Genomic DNA, 8,562 nt, shown 5'->3' on the forward strand with positions numbered 1-8,562 from the left:
GGAATGTTGCTCCTTGTGATGATTACCTATGATCCAAGTTCTCTTATCACCTCGGTGGGAGAAGCTTTCTATCTTTTCTAGCTCTCAATCAAATCTTTTTCCCGTGAGTGGCAGGTTGTCACCTCATAATTTTGAGATGTCTTCCATTAGCCCACATCAAGCTTATGCTTTCGTTGTTGATAATCCAACAACTCCGTTCAACTTTTCTTCGTCAACATGCTCTTTCAATTTTATTTGCGAGAGTTGTCATTCTTATTCTCCGTTCTTTTCTTTCCAACCATCTAGTTTTCCATTCACTTGTTCCGGAGGCATGGTGATGTTGCTCTCTTCACCCATCATCCCATTTTTGTCAAAGGTCATGCTCTTTCCTTTGCCTATCCATTCAACCGGAGTGTCATGTCCTACATTCAAGTTCTTCCCTTTCTGTCAAGTTTTGCCTCCCTTCTGAACCGGAGTGGCGTCTGAAAGCTTTCTTACACCTTGTGCCATTTTTTCAATAGTTCCGGAGGTAGTGTGTTGTTCATCTCTTCAAGTATCCTCTCATCTTGTCAAGTTCATGTTCAATTCCTTCCATTTTCAGTCGGAGTGCTGCCCAAATTGTATCAATTTTATTCCTTCTTCATCTCCTTTTTACCGGAGTGTTTGCATGTATGTCTTGTCCATTGCAACCCTATTCTTATGTCTTTCAACCTACAAGGTTCTAGTAATGTTCCTTGTCCCTCTTTCCTAACGAAGTGTTTTCAACTTCGTTTATCTTCATTGTTTTCTTCCTTTCAATTTGTTCAACCTCGCAAGGTTTTTTGGTCTCACTCGTTTGTCAAAGAAGCAACTTTGTTTTACCTCTTCCTCTTCCGTTTCTCTCCGGTGCCATCCTAGATCTCGGGACAAGATCCTCTTGTAGTGGTGGAGTGTTGTGACGCCCCAAGACCGGAGCTTCACACGCCTTCCATGTTTTCCGAGTTTCGTCTTGTGAGTTGTTGGTTTGTTGCATTCATCATTGCATCATGTGCATTGCATCATGTCATCATGCCATCATGTCATTAATCTTTGCATCTCAACTCAACTAAATAAATCGCATAGATCTTTTGATCTATTTAAAACAAGGGATATTCACAATGGTGATTTATCTTTAGGACATATCCTCCCAATATATTAGGGAGCTATAATAAATATTCTAACACACTTGCAAATTATCCCAATGCCTTTGTTCTCTTAATTCTTGGACTCCAACCTTGCCATATATTCGTTCATCTTATTCCGGTGCTCCACCAAAAGTCCGAACATTTTTGGACCTTCCTTTAACCAAGTCCTAGTTCAAACCCATTTGAATTAAATTCAAATGAGTTTGAATTTACCTCTTTCAATCATGCCTTTTTTCTATTTTTCTTGGAACCAGCGCATTTTTGCGAGTCCGGGAAAATCAACATCTGCCCAAATTCCTTTCCCTAACCCCCCTCTTCCTTTTCTTTATCTCTAGTGCTATTCTGTTAAAGAAAATTAGAGAGAGGGAGAGGAGAGTCCAGCCGAACTGGGCCTCTCACCGGCCCAACCTTCCCCAGCCAAGTCGGCCAATAGGCCCATCCCCGCAAGCCCACCTACCCCCGCTATAACCCTAGCGCATCTCTCCTCTCTCCCTCGACCCTTTCCTCTGCCGCCGCCTCCTATCGATCCCCACAGCGTCCGCGCCCGAAACCTCTCTCCCCCATCGATCCCTTCCTCCCTCATGTGCGTGCGCCGTCAGAGAGAGACAGGGAGAGAGTAGCACTGCACCCCTCGTCCCGATCCATGGATCTCCTCGCCGCGAAGCTGCCCCGAGCCGCCTCCGTCATTCACCTCACGCTCGCCTCCTTCTTCTCTTCCTCGCACGCTCGCGACCATGGCCCCTTGTCATCAAGTTTGCCTGCGTGCTTCCTCCTGCTCCATCGACCTTGCCTTGTTCTACTACCGCGCCGCCCGGCGAGCCCATGCTCCAGCACCGCGCTGCTGCACCCTTGTGGCTCGCGGCCGCCATGGATGCCCGTGGCCCTGCCTTCCTGTGTCTCCACCTTGCTGTTCTCCGCCAGCCTCCTCCTCGTGCTGACGAACTCCTGCCCGAGCCGCTCTCTCCGACCAACTCTGCTGCTGACGCCGCCCGGACCTGCTGGCGTCCGCCCGGTTCCCAGCGCCGTCGTGCCTCTTGCCCAGATCCACCTCGTCCCTGTCACGCCTGCAGCTTGCTCTCCTCCTGAGCGTCCCCTTATGCACTGTACGAGCCAAGCTCGGCCATCCCATCGAGCTCCTACACAAGCTGCCTGAGTCCTTGTTCAGAACCGCCCAAGTCGTCGCCTCTTTGCACCATGCAGTGTTACCGTGGACACATGCACCCCCGGATCGGAACCGCAAGCACCAAGTACACCACCCGCAAGATCCGGACTCCGAACGCCAAGTACAACTATAAACCTGAATAACTCAGATGCATCAAGTTCCCCTACAACCCGTGTACGGCTACATGTCGACCTTGGATATGGAACTACAAACGCAAGTACCCCTTCGAGTTGAGAAGACCGATGAGTCCGAAGACCCCAAGTAGCACGACGCCCGGAGCCCTCGGATACGCCAAGTTCGACTACACCGTGAGATGAAGTACACCAAGTAACTCTCCAAAAACGAACATGTACCACTACGCCCGAAGGCATCGGATGACTGTGCTCAACTACCCACGACCCCGAACGTCTACGAGAACGGGTACCACTACCGTCGCCGAGATCGCGAGAACCTCTACCTACGAACCTGGAGCATGTGAGAACCTCTACCGACGAACTCTGAGCGTGTACGACGACCGTTGCCGAAGACCCGGGCCTCTACCGCTTCCCGAACATGAACACCCATTTCCTCTTCGACTCGTGAACCATTACTTCCACTACCATCGCCGAGGATCGATAGTACCACTACTTCCACTATGACCGTCCCGAGAACGTCTACTTCCTCTACATTGCACCATCCTGAACCGCACGCTTCAAAGGTATAACCCCGAGATGACCATCCGAGAACGAATGCTTGTGATGTGATGTATAAGATGATCGTGGATGCACCGTGTCCGAGTTGTTCTTTGCGAGTTCCTCGTTGCCTTGCCGTCGACATGTGGGAACCCGGTATCAGGGAGCACCCCACCGTTCATCGCATGACAGGCTCCCGTCACATCTTCTTTTGCATCGGTATCTCAATCGAGTTACCGGAACCGGATTGTTGTCGCGGCATCATTTCCGTTTCGTCGCCGTGGCACCCCTTTCTTTCTACCACGGTGACAAATGCTCTCATCACGCTCATGTCAACTTTTAATAAAATTGCATAAAACTTGCAAATGTCATCCGCATCATGATAACAATATCAAGTGTTTAAATTGTTGTTTGCATTAATTTGCTAAATGCATATGGGGATTCACCGGATTTGTTGTTTGTTATATTCGGCCCCATTTAAATTGTTTAGATGGTATAGTTTTCTTAAGCTTCACCTCTTGCCATGTTAACCAACATTTAATATTGTTGAGTACCTAACCGGGAGTGAACTAAATAATTGATGTGGTGTTCCATCAATATGCAACTCGTTGCATGTTGGGCTCCACTTAACTTGTAGTTTTGTTTGATACTCTTTGCCATGCCATGCATATTTAAACCGGACATGCATCATACTGGGTTGTGTACCATGCCATGTTTATGTGATGGTTGTTTACAATGTTGTTTGCTTCTTTCCGGTTTTGCTTCTTCGGGTTAGTTCCGATAACGTCGCGTTTGTGAGGATTCATTTGACTACGCCCGTTTGTCTTCTTCATGGACTCGTTCTTCTTCCTTGCAGGATCTCAGGCAAGATGACCATACCCTCGAAATCACTTCTATCTTTGCTTGCTAGTTGCTCGCTCTATTGCTATGTCGTGATACCTACCACTTGCTATATCATGCCTCCCAAATTGCCATGTCAAGCCTCTAACCCACCTTTCCTAGCAAACCGTTGTTTGGCTATGTTACCGCTTTGCTCAGCCCCTCTTATAGCGTTGCTAGTTTGCTGATCTTCCTAGCGCGTATCTACAAAGTTGTTTGCTGAACAAATAACTGACAAAACTGAACTGGCTTATAAGGTACCGAAGAAACCCATGACTAGCAGAGAGCATGCCCCGTCCAAGCATGGTCATGTGCTATGTGTGCATTTGTGTGCACACCCATAAGGCTAGCTGTGCAATTAGGACGACCCTTGTTTATTAGAGCTTGGTTAGTTTAGTGCTAAATTAGTCTAACAACAGATGCTGTTTGGTCCCCTATTAATTAGATTTGTTTTATTTATTTGTTTATAGGTATAGCATATGACATGCGGGACCCCACCATGTTCTGTTGACAGTTGACCGGTCAACTATTGACTGCTGAGTCAACAGTTGACCAGGCCCACCAGTCAGTCTCTCTGGCTGTGTACCCAATGGGTGCATCTAGCATTTTGCTATTATTTCCAATTTGTTAATAAATTCAGTAAATGCAATAAAACTTTGAAATTCATATAAAATAAACCGTAAGTCAGATGAAAATACTTTATACATGAAAGTTGCTCACAACGACGGGGCGAATCCGAATACGCAGCCCGTTCGTCCGCCACACATCCCTAGCATAGCAAACCCGCAACTTTCCCCCTCCGGTCCGTCCGTCCGAAAACGCGAAATGTCGGGAATACTTTCCTGGATGTTTTTCCCCTTTGCCGGTATCACCTATCTGTGCGTTAGGTCACCCTAGCACAACGTATTGACGTGTCTCGCTTTGTGATACTTCGATTGCTCTGTTATTTATTGTGTTCCCCCTCCGTTACTTCTTTCCGGTAGACCCCGAGACTGTCGGCGACCCCCAGTTCGACTACGGTGTTGACGACACGTCCTTCCTGCCAGAGCAACCAGGCAAGCCTTGATGTAGGGTAGGAACCCTAGGGGCCGATCTTTCATGAAAGGAGCGGATCCCGCGAAGAACACGAAGAACACGGGGAAGAATGGAGAGAAATCACAAGGGGAAACACTCAAGAACAAGTCCAATCACACATCCACTAGACAATCAAACACACAAGATCCACAAGGTACATGAACAACAAAGGGAAAGATACAAGGTAAGGTTCATCTCCTTGAGGAGGTCTTGAAGGGGGCCGCCCAAGAGGGGGTCTTGAATCCGCTTGGAGGATCTTCTCCGGTGGAGGCTCGAATCTCCGTGGAGAAGGTAACCAAGTGGATGAGCAAAGCTCTCACACAAACATGAGCTAAACCTTTGCTAACCCTAGAAAGGAGGTGGAGGAGGTCTATTTATAGTCTAGTGGGCGAAAGGGTAAGTGAGGGGGCGAAACAGGTACATGGGCCTCGGCCCGGAGGCATGCACGCACGCAAGGCCGGATGATCCGGATGGGGGTCCGGATGATCCGGGCGTCGTCCGGATGATCCGGCTTCGCTGAGCAGATTCTGCAAGGTTCGGCTGTCCCGGTGTATGGATTACCCGGATGATACGGGGGTTGGTCCGGATGATCCGGCTGGGCCCGGATGATCCAGCTCTGCGTCCGGATGTCCGGCTAGGCTTCAGCAGCCGCCGTCTTCTTCTTCTTCTTCTCCTTTCTTCCGTCTTCTCTTCCACGCTTCCCTCGCGGATGGTGTAGCCATACACTTGCGCTCGCCTCCTCCTCGACATCCGTGATGTTCCGACAATACCTATGCATGCACACGGAAGGAGTGTCAAGTAGTATACCATCCTCGAGAGGGTCAAGTGAGCACGTGTAAAGGAGATGACTCACCTTTGTGTATGTGAAGTAGATGTCACACGTGTCACTTGCCAAATGGTCTCTTGACATGGTGATGTCCATAGGATGCTCTGCATCATCCCCTCCCCCTTGGGAAAGATTTGACCTCGGATCGAAATCCAAATCACCATGGGAAAGAGATGGCGTCGCCGTGTAGAAGTGGTCAATCACCAAGTTCTCGTCATATTTAAGCTCGAAATGGGCACTCTCCAATGTCGCACTGTCTTGGGATTCCTTCAAAAGGAGCAAAGACAACAAACAATTGGAAAAACAAATGTGGTTAGTGTTAGTGCAAAACCAAGCATTCAAGAGGTGATTCACCCAACAAGTGTCGTCATCGAGCATAGCATATGGTGTGACAAAGGATTGTGACATGGCATGTAAGCACATAAATTGAGCACAAAGAAGGACTTCATGGAAACAAGTATGCAAATGGGAGGTAGAGATGCAAATATGTGTGACAATTGAACAAGCATCTACCTCAAGGTCATAGCAATCATGCAAAAACAATCGACAAATGGTCTATGGTAGGCAAAGGAAGTAGTCACCACACCTAATAAAATGAAGTGTCTAAACACATGAGTCAAGTGCAAGACAATCCAAGCATAATGTGCATAGGGTGTAGTGAAGATAGTATGGCACTCAACACAATAGAAAGAGCAATTGTTCATCATGTGTGAGGTAATCAAGTCAATCATGTGACAAGCAATGGGACATGGCATATGTGAACAAGTGACATTGTTGCAACCAAACATGTGAGAGGAGCAAGTAATCCAAGAATTGGATGCAACACACAAGGCATATATATCGTGAGGCATGGAAATGTTGAAATGGCAAGCAAGATCTCTAACATGTGCGCAATCAAGTAGTCCAAGATGAACAAGTCTCATGGCGAAAGCAACACAAGTAGTATGATCCATAATATCCATGCTCATGGTTTGGGGGTTCTCGAAAGAGAAGGATATCACCTTGAGAGCATGTCCTTGTGTGTCCTTCACAATGCCAAAGCACAAGCAAGTGCGATTTAGAAGCGTCATGATCGAAGGTGGTTTGCTCTCAGAGCTCGAATGGTCAACTCACGGGAAGTGGAAGTCGACACGAAGTCCAAGTATCCTACACATGCACAAAACAAAACAAAGAATGTATGCGCATGGTAGATAAACACATCATCCATCATGATGGTTCTCTTCTCTTGCACATAACCATTAGAAGCACAAGTGCATGAATAATATGATGCAACAATGGCAATATTCATGGGACTAGGTATATGGTGCAAGGAGGGAAGACAAGCATGGTTCAGAAGAAATATGTCAAAAGCTCCAAATATATGCGAGAATGCTATGGGGGCAAACTCATGAGCAAGAGTAGAATCATTGTTGCACTCAATACATGGCAAATCGTCTAACATGAGAGTGGCAACACATGGAGATATATGACAAGATGCAATAACAATCATGTGCAAAGCATGTAAATGGTTGTCATCAACCGCATGAAAGGAGCAAGTATGAATCATTGGTGATGCAACATAGGCAAGCATAGTAATCAAGTCGTGCAAACTAGTAGTGCGAAGATGCAACATACTAGAGGAAATCATGGCAATCATGTCATGTGAGCAAATAATAGGCATGGGAAATGCACATGACATACCGCAAGCATGAACACAAAGCAAGATCATAGTATCATCATAGGCATGGGGCACAAATGGAACATTACACATACAAGTATGAGAATCAATCATCATGTGTAATGCGAAGCATGGGTCACAAATGCATGGCAAAGGCATAGTAATGAGCATATCATGCAAAGTGAACATGGCAATATGGGTATAGAATGTGTAATGGACAATAACCCATAGCCAAGTGAGGGCCATGTAGAAGAAATGCGCGAAGTCGTTGCGCAAAGAGAGCGGTGGGAAAGACAATCCATGGGATCCCAAGTCATCATTGCTCTCTAGAGCTCGTTTTGTCAACTCATGGGCTTGTGAGGTTGACAAGTAAGCATGGGTACCTACACAACAAATACACAAGCGAAAGAAATTGTGTGTGTGGTAAATGTACACATCATCCATCATGATGTGTATGTGCACGTGTGAGTTAGCACAAGATAAGCATTGCTCAAAGAAATTTGATGCATGGTATAAGAACATGTCATCCATCATGAAAGAATAGTTATTGTGCATGACACGATGGGGATGCAAATTGAGCATGCAATTATATGGCACATCAATAGCATGTTTATTCATGGGGAGCATATTGTGCACACAATTATGAGGATCATGCAATGGGTGGGAGTGATCACAATCTCCTAAAATGTATGAGGAAACTATGGGGGTCTCCTCATGTGCAATATTTGAAACATCATATGGAGAAAATGGGCAACACCCAAAACAATGCATATCCGAAGCAAGATGGTTATGGCATGGCATATGAGATAAATGATGCAAAGGTAGCTTGTCAATATCATCACAAGAGAAACAAATGCCAATAACCATAGGCTTGTCATCTATGCCATAAGTGCAAATTGGGTTAATCTTAATGGCATATGCATAGTCACTATGAAGAGATTGCAAATATGACATATGATTGATCTCATGCATAGCATATGACAAGTCAAGCGGATTGGCAAACATGATGTGACCGAGAGAATTATCACAAGAAATCCTATGCAACATGGCATCACAACTAATAGACTCCACATGGCAATCATCATACTCATCATAAATGGGCAAGAAATCATCACATGAGGAAGTTGCGTTAGCATGCATCATGGTACTAG

The sequence above is a fragment of the Triticum urartu genome, chromosome 2A, assembly GCF_056163025.1.
Source record: "Triticum urartu cultivar PI428250 chromosome 2A, HENAU_Tu73, whole genome shotgun sequence".
In the NCBI taxonomy this organism is placed as follows: domain Eukaryota; kingdom Viridiplantae; phylum Streptophyta; class Magnoliopsida; order Poales; family Poaceae; genus Triticum; species Triticum urartu.